Raw genomic sequence first — 18,055 nt, 5'->3', positions numbered from 1 at the left:
TCCTATTATGTCTAGTCAAATTGTTTTATTTTAAATCCATACAATGACAAATTTGGGAATTTTTATCCACTAAATGAACCCAATAGGTATTTATTTTTTTAATCAACAAATATTGACCCATTAGGCCATTTTCTTATTATTTTGAAAAAAACAATCTTATAAATTATAGTTATATACTTTGTGAGATGATAAAAAAATTAAATTCAGATGAAATAGCAGAAAACCCACTGATGTATTATAAAATGTTTGTTATTTAATTCAAATGTGCCCATTGAATGCTACAGTACATAGTAGCCAAAACAAGATTCAGAAATATTGATTTATAAACATGAGTAGTGAAGTATTTTGACTGTCACTACATGACATGTCTATAAATAGAAACTGAGTTCCTGGGAAAGAGACACTTTCTGACCCTGTCTTAATTTTGTGGTTGTTAAATGATTGTACATGTACAATATGTTTACCTGTTGATTGAACTGTGCAATTGTTTCAGTATGTGTATTTGTTTTCATCTGCGTAATTGTTTTGCTTCAATTCTTATCTAACTCACCAGTCGCATTTCAACATGTCAAACGTTGACACAATAGCTCTGCCGCTGAAGTTTATTGTCACGCTTAACTATTGAATCATTGAAATGTATGCATATATTTTAGATGTGTAAAGGCCTCTTTATAGCAACATATGCGTAATACAATATCACTGTAGTAAGTTTGTTAAAATTATTTAACATTTACAGTAATTCAATATCTTGATGTTACTCTGTTTTGCAGTATACAAGTGTGCTGTGAGTCCCACAGGAGACAGGCTGTACATCATCAGCTCCAGGCAGTACAAGCTTCACACCCTGGCCAGGGATGGCACACTCCTGGCTACATACTCAGACCCAGCACTAGTGCGCCCATATGGTCTACATGTGACCCCTGCAGGCCAGGTGCTGGTCTGTGGATGGGGGCCCCACACTGTACTACAGGTGGGCTGGGAGGGAGAGAGTAAGCTGGCTACGCTGGCTACTCAGTATGATGCAGTGAGCTGGCCACAGTCAGTCTGCTACAGCAGTACCACATCATCCATCATTGTGGGACAGCTGGGGGACAACATCCTGGTGTTCAGTGTGGAATAGTGTGTACATGTATGTATTAGTTGTTGTAATTAGTGATTAGTATTTCAATGACAATTTGTTATTTAGCATACGAACATAGTATTGTGTGATGTTACAATACAACATTGTGTGTGTAGTTAAAGATACAAATAATTTATGTGCACATATTGTTATCTGATTACACAATGTGAGGGTTTTTGTTTTGAACATTAGATCTAATGAATATTATGTTATGTTGTTATAACGTTTGTGTCATTATGGTCCTAAAATTAGTTCTTGTAAACTTTGCATAAACAAACAAAGCATTTCAACTGAACATGTAATATTTGTACATATATGCACATGTACAAAGCAACAGAGGCTATTATTAGACCTATAAACACCATGCCATGTAAGAAATGTATATGGATGAATACTTTTTTAATAAAATATGAAATTGTTTAAATAATCTTTGGAGGAGTATATATTGTTTGGAGGAGTATGTATTGATATTGTACGCAATGTTTACAGAAAAGTAACACTTGATGTAAGATTTATTAATTTGCCATATTTAAAGCTGTTGAACATTTGTTATTGAGTTTCATTACATTTATATAATCGTGTGTGTGTTAATTACATTTTTTATGAATTTGTTTAAGTCCTAAATATAAATACAAGAAATACATCAAGCTATTCTGCTGCTACAGTGGCTGCTGAGTCAGGACAACGATGCTGAGGATGTGGTGGATAACGATGACCTGACTACACAGAAGGTAACAAAGACCCTTTGTCAGACCTTTTCTTTGTCATTTCGGGAAAAAATGCCATTGCGGTTTTGGAATATTTTCTTGTGAAAAGTCAATTGATTTGGGAAAAACTAATTTTATATCATTCTTTCTAATATATCAAATTATATGAATAAAATCATTTTATGATAGTTATATACTTTTATAGATCTAAGTGAAATTTGATTGAGATATAATAATTATAATGCATAAAAACGGGAACATCACGTCAGGCAATTTACGCGTGTTAAGTGGAAAAAACGCCCCGATTGGACGTTTTTTATCACATCTTTACACAGCAACACATATTCCAAAATTTGACAACAAATGGTGAAAGTTTGTGTTTCTTGGAAATTTTAGCACTTTTATCGTAAATATTTATCAGAATGTCCTTTTAATAATGGAATATGCGGGAGTATCGGGTAATGATTAGCAACAGTAAAAGTAGTAAATTAGTAATAGATAAAAAGTATGGTTTCATACGGATGTATTAAGGAATCAATCGAGATGCGATTATGGGTATCTATGCGGAAAAGGGTTAAACAATTTTTTTTAAATCACGTTATTAATGACTTTATTTCTGTTTTTTCTTGAAGAGTCATAACGCACCGTCATAACGTCATTTCACTCTGAAAAAAACAAACCCACATATGTAGGGTGCAGCCCTCCCCCCACCCATGGCCCCGGGGCGTCTGAAAAAATTTCTGTTGAAAGCACTGTAATTTTAATACATGTAAGGCACTTATTTCGTATGGGTCCGTTTTACAGACCCATAAATACCAGGAACGCGCCGTCTTGTTTATTTCCTGTTTATTAAGAATGCAAAAAGATGAGGTGGTAAAGAAATTAATGAATTTACATAAGGTATAATATCCTCTTAAATTGATTGTATATCGTACATATGGTAAAATATCCTCTTAAATTGTTTGTATATTGCAAAATCATTGATATTCCTCCTAATCAAATTTTGGTGATTACAAAAGTATTTCATGGACATATTATTAGTTAATGTGTGGATTAATCAGGTCGGAAAAATAAATGAGGATGTGTCAGTTCATTTCCCGTGTGTTTGTGATAAATTTGTGGATCGGTAAAACCTTAAAATCAACAAAAAATAGCCCGAAACGCATTATAATGGTTTTAGTGTTACCTCTGTATTAAAAATGCTAAATATGAAGTGGACAAGAATATGATATGATTTCATAGAAGTTAAAATTGTGTCTTTTCTTTTATGTATCATGTTTACAGTGTTGAGTTTGTATAAAGTTGTGAGATATTAAGTTAAGCTTTGAATGCCTTGGTTCTATAGAGCCTGTTTGCAAGGAGGTGTTACGTTCTTTATGTGTATACTGTGTTATTGTTTTTATACGCCCGTCTATGACGGGACGTATTATGGTATACCCCGCGTCCGTCCGTCCGTCCGTCTGTTAATGTCGTACGCTACGTCAAATATCCTTTGACAGATTTTCTTCAAATTTTAACACAATCTTAATATTGATAAACCCTGATCCCCTTTCGTTTTTGACGGAATTCTGAATTGTCGTTCCAGAGTTATGGGACTTTGTTCGTCAAAATTTCGTGATTTCATTGAATGTCCTACTGTAGCTCAAATATCCTTCGATGGATTTTTTTCAAATTTCAACACAATCTTAATATTGATAAACCCTGATCCCCTTTCGTTTTTGACGGAATTCTGAATTGTCGTTCCAGAGTTATGGGACTTTGTTCGTCAAAATTTCGTGATTTCATTGAATGTCCTACTGTAGCTCAAATATCCTTCGATGGATTTTTTTCAAATTTCAACACAATCTTAATATTGATAAACCCTGATCCCCTTTCGTTTTTGACGGAATTCTGAATTGTCGTTCCAGAGTTATGGGACTTTGTTCGTCAAAATTTCGTGATTTCATTGAATGTCCTACTGTAGCTCAAATATCCTTCGATGGATTTTTTTCAAATTTCAACACAATCTTAATATTGATAAACCCTGATCCCCTTTCGTTTTTGACGGAATTCTGAATTGTCGTTCCAGAGTTATGGGACTTTGTTCGTCAAAATTTCGTGATTTCATTGAATGTCCTACCGTAGCTCAAATATCCTTCGATGGATTTTTTTCAAATTTCAACACAATCTTAATATTGATAAACCCTGATCCCCTTTCGTTTTTGACGGAATTCTGAATTGTTGTTCCAGAGTTATGGGACTTTGTTGAATGTCAAGGAGACGGCGCTCCATGCTCATGTACTTAAAAAATAAACCATGTATTCAAATACAAATAAACTGAAGTAAAAAAATGATTCAAAGGGTTATTTATTACCTTACTACTTCATTGGCGAACGACGGGCGTATCATGCGCTCATGGCGCAGCTCTTTTTATTTTGTCAATTATAGGGGCCAAAATCGGCCCCATATCAAATGCTGGAACTATGTATTTTCCCAAACAACTTCCTAAAATTCCTAATTGAAGGTAAAGTAAAAGAAATTTGTCTAGCGGAAAGTGTTGTCCCTGATAAGCCTGTGTGGCTGTATAGGTTTATCTGGGCAGACACTTAGTGCACAATTTATAAAGCCCTGTTTTCTGGGAATGAGGCTCAAAGTAGATCCCCCCACAGTCTGTTACAGAGTTGTACAAGATGATACCAGGTGAGCCTTGTTATGGGAAAAGGGTGCTTAATGCATGTTATGTACCATCCACAGATTAGCCTGTGCAGTGCGCACTCAGAATTATCAGGGATAATGCTTTCCATTTTTGAGGAAATTTTCGCTTTAAAGAAATTATTTCGAAACAAAAATCATGTCTTGGTGGAAAGTGTTATCTCAAGTTAGCCTGTGTGGACTTCACAGGCTAATGTGGTACTATACATATTCATTAGGCCCAGTTGTCCGGAATATGGCTCAGGTTAAGTCTGCTTCCAGTCTGTTGGTATTTGTAAATTCTGATTAGAACAAATATGGTATAAAAACCACTATGATTAAAAACTGGTAATTGAAACATTGGTGTACATATAAATGCAAATTTAACATACATATTGAGCAATTCTAATAGTAGCTCAAAATTTCCCAATTTAACATAGTTTGCCATTTTTAAAGAGTTGGTTACTCATTTTTTCACAAAATTACAAATTTTGAGTCGTATTTTGTTCACAAAATATCATATCAAACACAGTTAATGTTTTAAATAACTTGGACAAAATATTGTTTTGTTATTGGTAACTGTGAAAATATAGATTTATCAAACTACAGGCAAACTAGTATTGTAATATGATGGTAATTAAGGGCAAATGGCCTGAAACATAATTTTTACTCCAAGGTGTATGTGTGAAAAAACTTTTCCATCTGTATAAAGTACACGTAATAGGCACTTCCTTATATGCAAGTGGACTAATAAAATGAGCACTGAAACTGAACATTTCAACAAAAACGCATGTCAAAGAATATATTTTGATTGGATTTGTGCAATGAAGTTCCAAGCAATTAAAAAGACATATAATTCTCAAATTAAAAGATAGAATTTTCCCGATGTTTGATAATATTACGCTAATTTTCCTCATTGGTGTGGTACAGATACTTTTTTGGCAAGTTCAAAAGACTATCGGCTTTCTCAATGTTACAGCAACTGCTAAGCTCAGAAGACCAAGGAGTAGTGAAAGGCTCAGACAAATCAAAGTCCAGCGATGTGAGGGTGAGACAGCCTTCCCATGTCCTCGTATTGCAACATGAAGGACATTTTAGCTGAAACTAACAAGGGAGAGAACTGTAGATCTGCACCAGCAGTGAGTTGTTGCCCTTAAGTTGTTTAATGTTTTATTTATTTGTATTATGTCTTACAACTTACATGTTGATTGACTTTAAGACTGTTTTCTAATGTGAATTTAAACAGATTTTAACCATCAAAGATCAGTAAAGGCAAGGTAAAATAATATGTGTGTGTGTTTTTTTGCAACGTTGGTGAGACATTAATATTATTATTAAATATTAATATTGTTGCCTCCCATTTATTGAAACATATAATAACAACAAAACATATCTAATGACATTTTAAAAGTAATGTGATTAATAGAATAAGTACAATTAAAAATATTAAATTTTTAACCAAATGGTTTTCCTTCTTTGTGTTTTGCAGCAAAAAATTGGCTAATAGATAAATAAGCTGTGATGTGGAAAAATGGGGCCTAATGCATGTGCTTAAATTGTTGTTACAGATTAGCCTGTGCAGTCCACACAGGCTAATCACGGACAACATTTTCCTCTTAAAGGTATTTTTCATTAAACAAATAATCCTCTTTATGAAAATCCAGTCTAGTCAGAAAGTACCCTCCCTTATTAGCTTATGTGAATTTCACATGCTAATCTGGGACGACACTTTCTAACATTAGTGATCCGCATATTGGTTTATGAAAATACATTTCTGGAAATGGAGTCAAGATAATAGATATAAATGTACAGATAAGTATAGCATTAGACAACACTTTTCTTGTTTTAATACAAAATGACTTAATTGTATTTATGTTCATGCTATTAAGGACAAGGAACCAATAAAATGCCGGATTTGAAATTCATGTTGTTGAAAACCTTCACAGCCAGTCAAGAGGCATAGTTTGTTATAGATTATAATATAATTGTTACAAGTTCCTATCACCCACTGTGTTGTTGTTGTTTTCAGCAGAGCACCAGCTTTGATATCGAGTTGGCCCAGCAACCGCACGAGTCCCGCCTGCAGGAGCCCCAGTCCAGAACAACCCTTCCCCTCCCCTGACTTCTAACTCCTTCCCCTTGACCTCCTGACTGAAAAAGTCAGCATCGTTGAACAACTCCGTTCTGCAGGAAATTCTGAGCATGATTCTGGTCAAACGTCGAGTTGTCCACACATAAGCCTGGGTAGTTTTGTTAAGCTAGAGTTCCGCGTGGGCCTGAGAGGGACGAGTTTTACAGACACGAAAAGTTATAGCAGTAGTTATGGTAACGCTAACAGTCAGTTGTTGCTGTTGGACATCACAACAAATATCCTGAAGAACAAAAAGTTCAATAACTTGTTCCAATCTTTATGGGACAAACAGAAATTGAACGGGAGAAAATCAAGGAACAATAAAAGCGTAAGCTTTCCTAGTGGGATGCTTCTGCTGTTGATAGTTTGGACGACAGTAGGGTTACGGACTGCCCCAGATTGTCCATTCAGCGGCCAAAATATCATAATAGAACGGACTTTTGGCAATGGACCGTTCCATAATCGATAAATTGACCGCCGCCATGTTGTCAGTCACGTGACTGTCCGCCATTACACTGCTGCTAACTGGTGCGAGTCTGCGATTCCAAAAGCCAAAGACGAAGAGAATACCCGCTTTACCGTTGTCGGATAAATAAATTACTTAATGAATTAATGTGAGGCGATTATCACATTTTTGTTGTTTAAATGATTGTTTGAAGTTGAGATTGATTGTTACAAATAAAATGTTTAAAATGCTTTCGTGTATTTGCTTTTTTTATATCTGTAATCAAGTGGTAATCATCGACGAAAATTTGCCGGTTCAGTCGCTCATACTATGTCTTTGATTAGACTTGTTACTTTTAACGTTTCACAAACAATTCACGCATGTATCATTGTGTTGATGTTAATAGCCGCAACATAAAGCAATTTATATTTTAATTAATACTTATTAAAGATTCTCGCGCAATTAATTACCGCTAATTGTTTGTAATTGGTCTCATTTGGTAAAAATCTACATTCCAAAATCATAACATATTATATAAAGTACGGTATGATATTTTTGATACGCCTTCCATTATTTTTCTTGTTCTAACTGATATCAAAGATAAAAAATTGTGGTTTGGATTTATATTTAATTTTTTTTAGATGGAATTTTGTCACGTTAAAAAACGAGCTTTTTATCATGAGAGAGTGATATTGATCTTGACGATATTTTATGTGATTATTCGGAAGATGAAGAGAATGTGATCTATGTGATATATCTATATTTGCATCTGTGAATCATTTAACAGCTATAAAGCTAAAAAAGACTAAAAAATGTATTTTATAGGTCTTTGAAGTAACGCAAAACATACGGATAACGACACCAAATGTTTAGTCAATTAATCCACACAAAAAAACTCCGAAAAAACACCTAAATAATATTTCAAAAATATATTATTAAGCGCCAAACGAATTTATTAATACATTTATTTGCAACTTTAAAAACGCGGCATAAGCATCAAATTAAAGATTATCTGAAGACTGAAAGGCCAACAATTTGACACAACAAAGAGCTCTATGCATAAGCCGTAATATTTTTTGCAGAAAAGCTTCAATAAATTACAATAGTAATTCATCTAATTATAAAAATATTATGAATGGCATTAGTACGTTAGTGTGATAAACACGAGAGTAATAGAAAGTGTAAGGGTTGCATTGAAAATAAACGTACTACAAAGCCCTATTTAAAGCGAAGTGCATGACAGTATTTACATGTAATTTTAATTTGATGGGTTTTGTACAGAGAATGACGCTATTGAGGAATATTAACATACAACTGAAAAACACAACTTTACATGATGCAATTTGAACTGTGTATTCATGTATATTGAAAACTCGTTACTAGTGAGTATGAGTGGCAAATATCTAACATTTTAACACACATATATCTATATTAATATTTTTTTTAAACATTATTTACCCCCGTTCGTGTCAAATGTAATTTCTTGTTTTTATGATGTCGTTCGTGCATTGCCGTAACATTAAATCTTCATACGAAATGACGTAGTTTTAATTAACCGATACCCGCTAAATACGTTAAATGTTATGTTTTTAGGTAAATTTTATAATTATCAAATACTTTTTTTTTCATAAATTAAACCAGGGATTAAACGGGCTAGTATCTTTACGGTGTACAATTTCTGATATTCTATATTGGACATAACTTTTAATTTGTACAATATGTAACATATCTAATGAACGCAACTGTTAAGTATGTCGGGGGTAAAATATTAAACCAAATGACTGCTTAATACTACCAGAAAGAGAAGACATGGTGGCATCATCAATTGTGTTTAATGACCAGACTGTCATCTGCCACGCAGTGTGGTTTATGACACCCTGGGATGACGCCATGTTGTTAGTTAAGTCTGGATAATATCTGATCAAAACGAGATAATCGGATTATGCAGAACAAACGGGCAATTCAACACTGGAATGCAAAGGATTACGCGATTTTAAGATTGATGCATATAATCAAATGATAAATATTGCATTTAGTTTAATTAAATGGTTTTTTAATGTGTCAACGTGTTTACTTTCCTAGACAAATACCTAAAAAATGCACGTTTTTCAAACATTTTTCTGTTATAACACTAGCTTAACATCTCCTCTAGCAGAAACACTTTATTTCATACAATTTGCATGACAAACAAAAAAGTTTTACAAAAAGAAAGAAATTCACCCGTTGAATAATCGGTGCTCTCTTATATATGTTACCGGTTGTTTGGCAGTAGTGTAATGGCGGACGCGGAGAGTATTAAGGGGAGATAATTGGGTAATTACTAAATTATGGAACGGTCTATATTACCGACAAAGAAAGGCAGTAATGACTTGGTTGTGAATACCCAGAGCACGATACATCCATGCTGACACAAAAAGGCAGTAATGACTTAGTGGTGAAAACCTAGAGCACGCTACATCCTTGCTGACACAGAAATGCAGTAATGACTTGGTTGTGAATACCCAGAGCATGCTACATCCATGCTGACACAGAAAGGCAGTAATGACTATGCTGTGAACACCCAGAGCATGCTACATCCATGCTGACACAGAAAGGCAGTAATGACTATGCTGTGAACACCCAGAGCACAATACATCATTTGCTGACACAGAAAGGCAGAAATGACTTGGCTCTGAACACAGAGCACAATACATCCATGCTGACACAGAAAGGCAGTAATGACTTGGCTGTAAACACAGAGCAACATACATCCGTGCTGACACAGAAAGGCAGTAATGACTTGGCTGTGAACACAGAGCTTAATATATCCATGCTGACACAGAAAGGCAGTAATGACTTGACTGTGAACACAGAGCACAATACATCCATGCTGACACAAAAAGGCAATTATGACTTGGTTGTGAACACAGAGCACAATACATCCTTGTTGACACAGAAAAGCAGTAATGACTTTGCTGTGAACTCAGAGCACGATACATCCATGCTGACACAGAAAGGCAGTAATGACTTGGATGTAAACACCCAGAGCACAATACATCCATACTGACACAGAAAGACAGTAAAGACTTGGTTGTAAACACCCAGAGCACAATACATCCATGATGACAAAGAAAGGCAGTAAAGACCTTGTTGTAAACACTAAGAGATCCATACATACATGGGGTGTGCCACAGCCGCAAATTATGCCCACTATTGTGAACAAGGTGCTTAAAGTGAACATGTCTGGGTTTGGTATGAGGACTTAGCACTCCAAGCCCAGAAGGCCTCGCATTGAATTGATGCAAGAGAAGGCTTTGAAAAATATTAGCAGTTTTGTTGTGTGGTCCAGTACGCCCTTCGACTCTCAACCTGAAGAAAGCAGAACTCAAACTCGGCTCTTAGCAATATCAGCAAGGCCAGCATGTCATCTTCGCTTCTTGAGCTTCAGGTGAGACCTTACAGTGTTAAATTTTTTGTTGAAATTAGGGCTGAAATTCAGCCCCATTGTTATCTCAAAAAGTCTATATCCATGATTACTGGCTTAAGTTCTCAATTCATGGTTTCCCGCAAGAAAAAGAATGTTTTGATAGGTTGCAACATTGAGTTAATCAGAACTCAAATTCAGCCTTTGGCAATATCAGCGAAGCCAGCATATCAGCTCAGCTTCTTGAGCTTCAGGTGAGATCATACAGTGTTATTCATTTTGTCGAAATTGGGGCCAAAATTGAGTCCCATTCCTAATCTTAAACAGTTTATTTTTTCCATAATTACTGGCTAAAGTTTTCAATTCAAGGTTTGACCCCAAACAATGTTTTAATGGGTTACAAATTGAGTTTGTTTCCTTATGCAGCTCTATAAGTTGAACCTTAGTGCAATTTATCTTGATAGCACTTATTCTCAATTTTTAAATTATGTTTAGCAAAAACTACAACCATTTTCCCAATTTAATTCAAAACACTTATGATTTTTTACGAATTGTCCCAATCCAAAAATGGTTACAATAAACTCTGCATAGAGCTAGCCCCTAGTTATAGCACATTATAAAGTTTTTTATCAGAATAACTGGCTTAATTATACCCGCACAAACGAAGTTTAGGGGGGTATATAGGTAGTATAGGAGTGAACTAGTCTGTCGGTCTGTCTGTCGATCCGTATTTAGTGTCCGTTCTCTAATTCAAGTAGTTTTCATCCGATCTTTACCACATGATGTATAGGCCAAGTTTAAACATGGGCTTTGTCGGGTTAAAAACTCGGTCACGGTGTCACTTAGTGCATTTTAAACATTCAGCATGTTGTCCGCTCTCTAATTCAAGTAGTTTTCATCCAATCCTCACCAAACGTGGTCACAAGTTTTTTCTAAATGATCTCTAGGACAAGTTTGAACATGGGCCATTCCAAGCCTAAAACTAGGTCACCGGGTCACTTTGTGCATTTTTAACATTCAGCAAGGTGTCCGCTCTCTAATTCAAGTAGTTTACATCCGATCTTCACCAAACTTGTTCAGAAGTTTTATGGAAATGATCTTAAGGCCAAGTCAGAACATGGGCCTTTCTGTGTGAAAAACTAGGTCAAGAGGTCACTATTGCGTTTTAAGAATAGAGAATGGTGTCCGTTGTTTTTTTGTGAAGACGACATGCAAAATATTATGTGTCAATGCGGCATGTGGGGGTATTCGTCACATCTGTGACAAAGCTTTAGTTTGCTTATTTCACTAAGTTTAATTACTATTTTGAACTCACATCTATTGTTTCTTATTAAATGCCAAACAGTTGTATTGTCTCACATTGAAAGTTGTTAAGTCTCAGGTATAAGTCATAAACTGTCACATTTAAAGGTGTGCAGACTCACACTTAAATATGTAGATTGTAACATTTAAAGTTGTGTTGTCACACATTTTTAATTGCTGAGAATCTCATTTAAAATTATGTAGTCTCAAATTTAAAGTTCTTTAGTCACACAATTAAAGGTGTACAGTCTCACATTCTAAATTGCTCAAGTAATTCCTGTTTTTGATTTACAAAAAATAGATATAACACCTCGCTACAAACCCAAAAATTCCAATTTCAAGTTGGTGCGCGTAAAACATTGATACTACATTATTCTGAATTCTAATTGGTGAAAAATTAATTGCAATATTTTAAATATCAATTATAGGCACGATGTTTGGCATTTAAAAAACAGGTCTGTAAGGTAAGGTGTTTCAAGGCTTATTCATGTGTCACTAAACAATCCAGTTTTAGTTTACTTTCCATTTCCTTTTCAGTGAACTTTACTAGCAAACATGACAAACGTCATTGAAATGAAAGTCGATGACAACCCCCTTCTTGCACAAATACTACAACTTGCTTAAGAAAATCAGCATGAAGACGTCTTGCGTCAGACTACCAAGCCTCCTATCAATATATCCTCCCATGTTGGCTACATCAACACTTCCAACAGCAGAGCCTTGGTGAGTTTGACTTCCGTCTCAGCATCCATGTCGCTTAGCAACAATTGAATGATGGGCGTCGACAAATTAGGCCGGACAAGTCGCTCAAACTGAAACGATCTGATCCAACAGGTAGAGCAAGCGTTGTGTGACACGTCCCTTAATGTGACTGACCTCGATATGTTGTTCTCAAATAATGTGAACCTTAGGCCTGGAGAGCAGTATGCGATTGACGCCATTCAACAACAGTTGTTATTGGCAATTCTCAGGTTTGGGGTGGCGACTTCAGCGTCAGGACTTGCTCCATCTCTGTCTATGGCCCAGTCCCAGCAGCAGCAGCAGCAGCAGCAGCAGCAACAAGAACAATAAGTAGTATCTTAGCAGTGTTCTGGGATATGGGGCTTCATGTATGTGCTTAAATTGTCATCCCAGATTAGCCTGTGCAGACTGCACCTGCATTAAGTCCTATTAAATTGTCATCCCAGACTAGCCTGTGCAGACTGCACATACATTAAGTCCTATTAAATTGTCATCCCAGATTAGCCTGTGCAGACTGCACATAAATTAAGTCCTATTAAATTGTCATCCCAGATTAGCCTGTGCAGATTGCACATACATTAAGTCCTATTAAAGTGTCATCTCAGATTAGCCTGTGCAGACTGCACATACATTAAGTCCTATTAAAGTGTCATCCCAGATAAGCCTGTGCAGACTGCACATACATTAAGTCCTATTGTTTCCCAGAATGTGGCTCATATAGTTCACTTAACATCAGTATTTTCCGTTGTCTGCCTGATTGAGGAAAAGTTCATAGCATCAATTGGGAATTCTGTGTCTTTATATTGATCAAACTTGGTAAATGAATGCAAATAACACTGGATTTAATATAAGTTTTAATCTTAGTATGTCAGGGCATAGTTTGTCTATTTTGCGGCCGAAATTCAGCTCCTGAACCAAAAGTTTCTCCATGCATGAAAACACCCGCTTTTCTATTCCATTTTAGTAAAACAATTATTTAAATGCTTTCAGTACATTATAAAATTATTGTCTTCATTATTTTTCGATATTTATTTAAATTCTTGGAATCTGTTTTAAGAGCCGGTTCCTACAGGACCCGATGCACTGATTATGCACATGTGACTCTTGTACTCAGGTGAATAAAAGGCTCTCTGGTCAGCTGGACCCGGACGCCAAGGGACACTTCCTGCCCAAGTACCGTGAGGCAAATGCTCAATGAGTTCTACCCGAAGTGTGAAGCGTCTCTAGACCTGTGGCTCCAGACTGTCTTACCCAGGGGCCAAGATTACTTTATCTGCAAGGTACATTGGTAATTTATCATGTATAATGTGTGATGAGTTTTTTACTCCAAATTTCAATTTAAATAGTGTGTGCGTTTTATATATTGATTAAACTATATTATAGCTGACAGTTATTATGATATTGGTAATATTTATAATAGCCGCCAATTTGTATTGCCTTGAAAGGGCGCAGGAGAGGGGCGTAAATATTTGTTCTTGTCTGCTATTCGCTCTGCCCTTCCTTAAATCCGTCCTTATGTCCGTCCCACCTTTTTGGAGTTACACATAACTTAATAAATATTTTTAGACAGGGATAAACTATCATTTAGTAGGCTAGGTTTGTATCAAGTGTACAGCATATAGAAGTAAAGTATCAAGTGTTTAATTGTGTATCTCTTTTCTATCAGAAGCCTTCAAATTTAATGTATTTCTTATATATTTTTTATTCAAACAAAATTGATTCAAATATAACCCATGCCATTTCAGAATGCATTGAATTATTTGGTTTACAGGGACACATTTCTGGGATGCCCTGAGATCTTTTTTTCTGTTTACAGAGGCCTTATACTCACAGGTTCCCCAAATACAACTCAGCCACAACATCCTAATCGGTAAGTCCTGTTGCCATGGCAAAACGGGTAACTTTGGCAAAGCATTCAGGAGACCCTGGCTTAACAGCCTTAGACTTCAGATGTAATCAAGTTTTAAGAAATAGTTAAAACTCAATGAGATTTGCAGTTTCTGCTCTTCAATTAAGAAGACCAGTACAAATTATTTCAATTCAAGGGTTCATCAACAAACTTATTTCACTATTTTGAAATTCGAAGAAGATGCAACAGTGTCATGCTGATCCCTGATATTCAGGCTTGAATTAAACATCCAGAGCTTTATTAAAACACAGAATAACATGGAAAACACACACTTTTTCAGCAGGTTCCAATATATCTAAATCGTTAACTCTTTACAAAGTCAGGTTCCATTTTAAATGTATGTTTATAAAATTGCCATTGATACATAAGAGGGGTCACTGATGTCTGTAGCTTTGCATAAAATGTTGTTTTGTTATGTGGAGATCTGAGCATATAGTTTAGAGACTATTTATACATTATGAACTATTGGACTATTTTAATGGTTTACAAAATCCCATGTAAATACAAGTGTCCATAGCTTGTGTATTGAGTGCATCAGGAGTTTCCCATATGGATATTCCCCTGAGAAGACTCCTAATTGATATGTTTTGGAAATTGACACATTTAAATACATATATTTGAACTGAATTGAGCAAACATTTCTCAAACTGAGTAATTGTGATCACCCTATGACATTGAGCCTGCTGTGTGCTGCTTCAACTGTCAGCTTGTTTATGAATCTAAAGGCCTGAATGTTTATTGAATCTTGATGAAACTGGGTCAAAATGTTCTGACATTATCAAGGCAAAAAGTTTATTTTGACAATATTTAGCCTGAGTTTAAATCAAGGCCACTGGTGTAACAGTCCTTTAGGTCTCACATCTCAATTGTCATGACTCAATCATGATCAAACATGGTCAGAATGTTTATCTTGATATGTTATAGGTTCGTTTGAATCTGTCACATTGCTTCCAAAAACTAGGTCACCAGTTCAAACCTTAAAACAAACTTGGTTATCACTCTATAGGCCAGATTTTTGGCTCATCAATTATGAACGTTAATCAGAATGTTTAAAGTGAGGTCAAAAAGTATGTCACAAGGTCATGTCTTCTACAGTAGGTTTACCTTGAATTGAGGTGAGCATTTCAGGCACTTTTTTCCATTTACAACAATTCAACATTCAGATAATTGTCAATGAAGGACCATTGAGCTTTTTTTTAATTATGAAAGAGTTTGATTGATTTAGAAAAAAAGGTTACATATAAGGATTTGTGTATGTTCAGTGTTATATAACGCGAGATGTAGCATGCACACATAGCTTTAATGAGATACAAAATGCTCGTTTTTAAATATGTGTGGCACAATATATTCCATTTTATTTTTCCGCAACAATATCTATTCATATGACACTTACATGGTGCATGAACATGTGTGGAATATATTGATTCACACAAAACAAAGAAAGAGCAATGTGTATCTTGATCTATATTACCAGACCACATCTAGTGATCAAATTTTGGATATTGCTATAAGGAACATTGATTTTTTTATGTGTTAACTTTATTTTTTGAAATATTGTACGAAATGTTAATTGATTTTGAGTGTTTATGGTCTTTTAATTGTTGTTTTGATACTTACAATTTTATAGATTTTTATGTCATTCTGATTATCATGCCCGTGTGACTTTTTTATTCCTCCCGAACCCACTAACAATCACACATTAAGTCATCAATTTTATACCTCCCGAACCCACTAACAATCACAATTTACTCATCAATTTTCATTTTTATTATTCCATTCACAAGTTGAACAATTATGTCTTTGTTGTACCAACCTTAGCACTGTTGGGTTTCTATGCCTATTGGGAAATGAAGTCAATATTTACACCTTGCCATTCATACTAAATGCAGACAAAAATAATAACACATTAGACGATTTTTATGCCCCCCTTCGAAGAAGAGGGGGTATATTGCTTTGCTCATGTCGGTCGGTCGGTCGGTAGGTCGGTCGGTCGGTAGGTCGGTCGGTCGGTCGGTCCGTCCACCAGGTGGTTGTCGTATGATAACTCAAGAACGCTTGGGGCTAGGATCATGAAACTTCATAGGTACATTGATCATGACTCGCAGATGACCCCTATTGATTTTGAGGTCACTAGGTCAAAGGTCAAGGTCACGGTGACCCGAAATAGTAAAATGGTTTCCGGATGATAACTCAAGAACGCATACGCCTAGGATCATGAAACTTCATGGGTAGATTGATCATGACTCGCAGATGACCCCTATCAATTTTGAGGTCACTAGGTCAAAGGTCAAGGTCACGGTGACCCGAAATAGTAAAATGGTTTCCGGATGATAACTCAAGAACGCATACGCCTAGGATCATGAAACTTCATGGGTAGATTGATCATGACTTGCAGATGACCCCTATTGTTTTTGAGGTCACTAGGTCAAAGGTCAAGGTCACGGTGACCTGAAATAGTAAAATGGTTTTCGGATGATAACTCAAGAACGCATACGCCTAGGATCATGAAACTTCATAGGTAGATTGATCATGACTCGCAGATGACCCCTATTGATTTTGAGGTCACAAGGTCAAAGGTCAAGGTCACGGTGACCCGAAATAGTAAAATGATTTTCGGATGATAACTCAATAACGCTTTTGCCTAGGATCATGACACTTCATAGGTACATTGATCGTGACTCGCAGATGACCTCTATTGATTTTCAGGTCACTAGGTCAAAGGTCAAGGTCACAGTGACAAAAATCGTACTCACACAATGGCTGCCACTACAATGGACAGCCCATATGGGGGGCATGCATGTTTTACAAACAGCCCTTGTTATGTAACAACTTATGTTCACTTTGTGTTGTTATTATAAGAGTTAAAAGGTAGCTTTAAAAACATAAATTAGCCTTGCTCTGGGAAACGCAATCCGCACAGGCTAGTCAGGGAAACCACTTACCTCTGGGAAACGCAATCCGCACAGGCTAGTCAGGGAAACCACTTACCATTGGGAAACGCACTCTGTACAGGCTAGTCAGGGAAACCACTTACCTCTGGGAAACGCAATCTGCACAGGCTAGTCAGGGAAACCACTAACCTCTGGGAAACGCAATCCACACAGGCTAGTCAGGGAAACCACTTACCTCTGGGAAACGCAATCCGCACAGGCTAGTCAGGGAAACAGCTTACCTCTGGAAAACGCAATCTGCACAGGCTAGTCAGGGAAACAACTAACATGTGGGAAACGCAATCCACACAGGCTAGTCAGGGAAACCACTTACATCCGGGAAACGCAATCCGCACAGGCTAGTCAAGGAAACCACTTACCTCTGGGAAACGCAATCCGCACAGGCTAGTCAGGGAAACCACTTACATCTGGAAAACGCAATCCGCACAGGTTAGTCAGGAAAACCACTTACCTATGGGAAACGTAATCCGCACAGGCTAGTCAGGGAAATCACTTACCTCTGGAAAACGCAATCCACACAGGCTAGTCAGGGAAACCACTTACCTCTGGGAAACGCAATCCGCACAGGCTAGTCAGGGAAACCACTTACCTCTGGGAAACGCAATCCGAACAGGCTAGTCAGGGAAACCACTAACCTCTGGGAAACGCAATCTGCACAGGCTAGTCAGGGAAACCA

General features: G+C 36.4%; 1 protein-coding gene across 3 annotated transcripts in view; it reads left to right on the top strand.

Annotated features, from left to right (window-relative positions):
* The window catches only part of LOC127864285 (uncharacterized), a 502,833-nt gene that overhangs the window by 475,259 nt on the left and 9,519 nt on the right, over window positions 1-18,055 (top strand). The window contains exons 7-10 of one of the 3 annotated variants that reach the window (XM_052403954.1): window positions 12,316-12,612; window positions 12,750-12,849; window positions 13,634-13,799; window positions 14,336-14,389. The gene's annotated coding sequence lies outside the window, so the exon portion shown is untranslated. Of the gene's footprint in view, window positions 1-6,526; window positions 7,061-9,536; window positions 10,501-12,315; window positions 12,850-13,633; window positions 13,800-14,335; window positions 14,390-18,055 lie in introns of those variants that run through there. The other 2 variants (XR_008041678.1, XM_052403961.1) reach the window with 2 other exon arrangements.

Source organism: Dreissena polymorpha, chromosome 1 (assembly GCF_020536995.1).
Source record: "Dreissena polymorpha isolate Duluth1 chromosome 1, UMN_Dpol_1.0, whole genome shotgun sequence".
In the NCBI taxonomy this organism is placed as follows: Eukaryota; Metazoa; Mollusca; class Bivalvia; order Myida; family Dreissenidae; genus Dreissena; species Dreissena polymorpha.
This window is presented reverse-complemented; position numbering and strand designations above follow the sequence as displayed.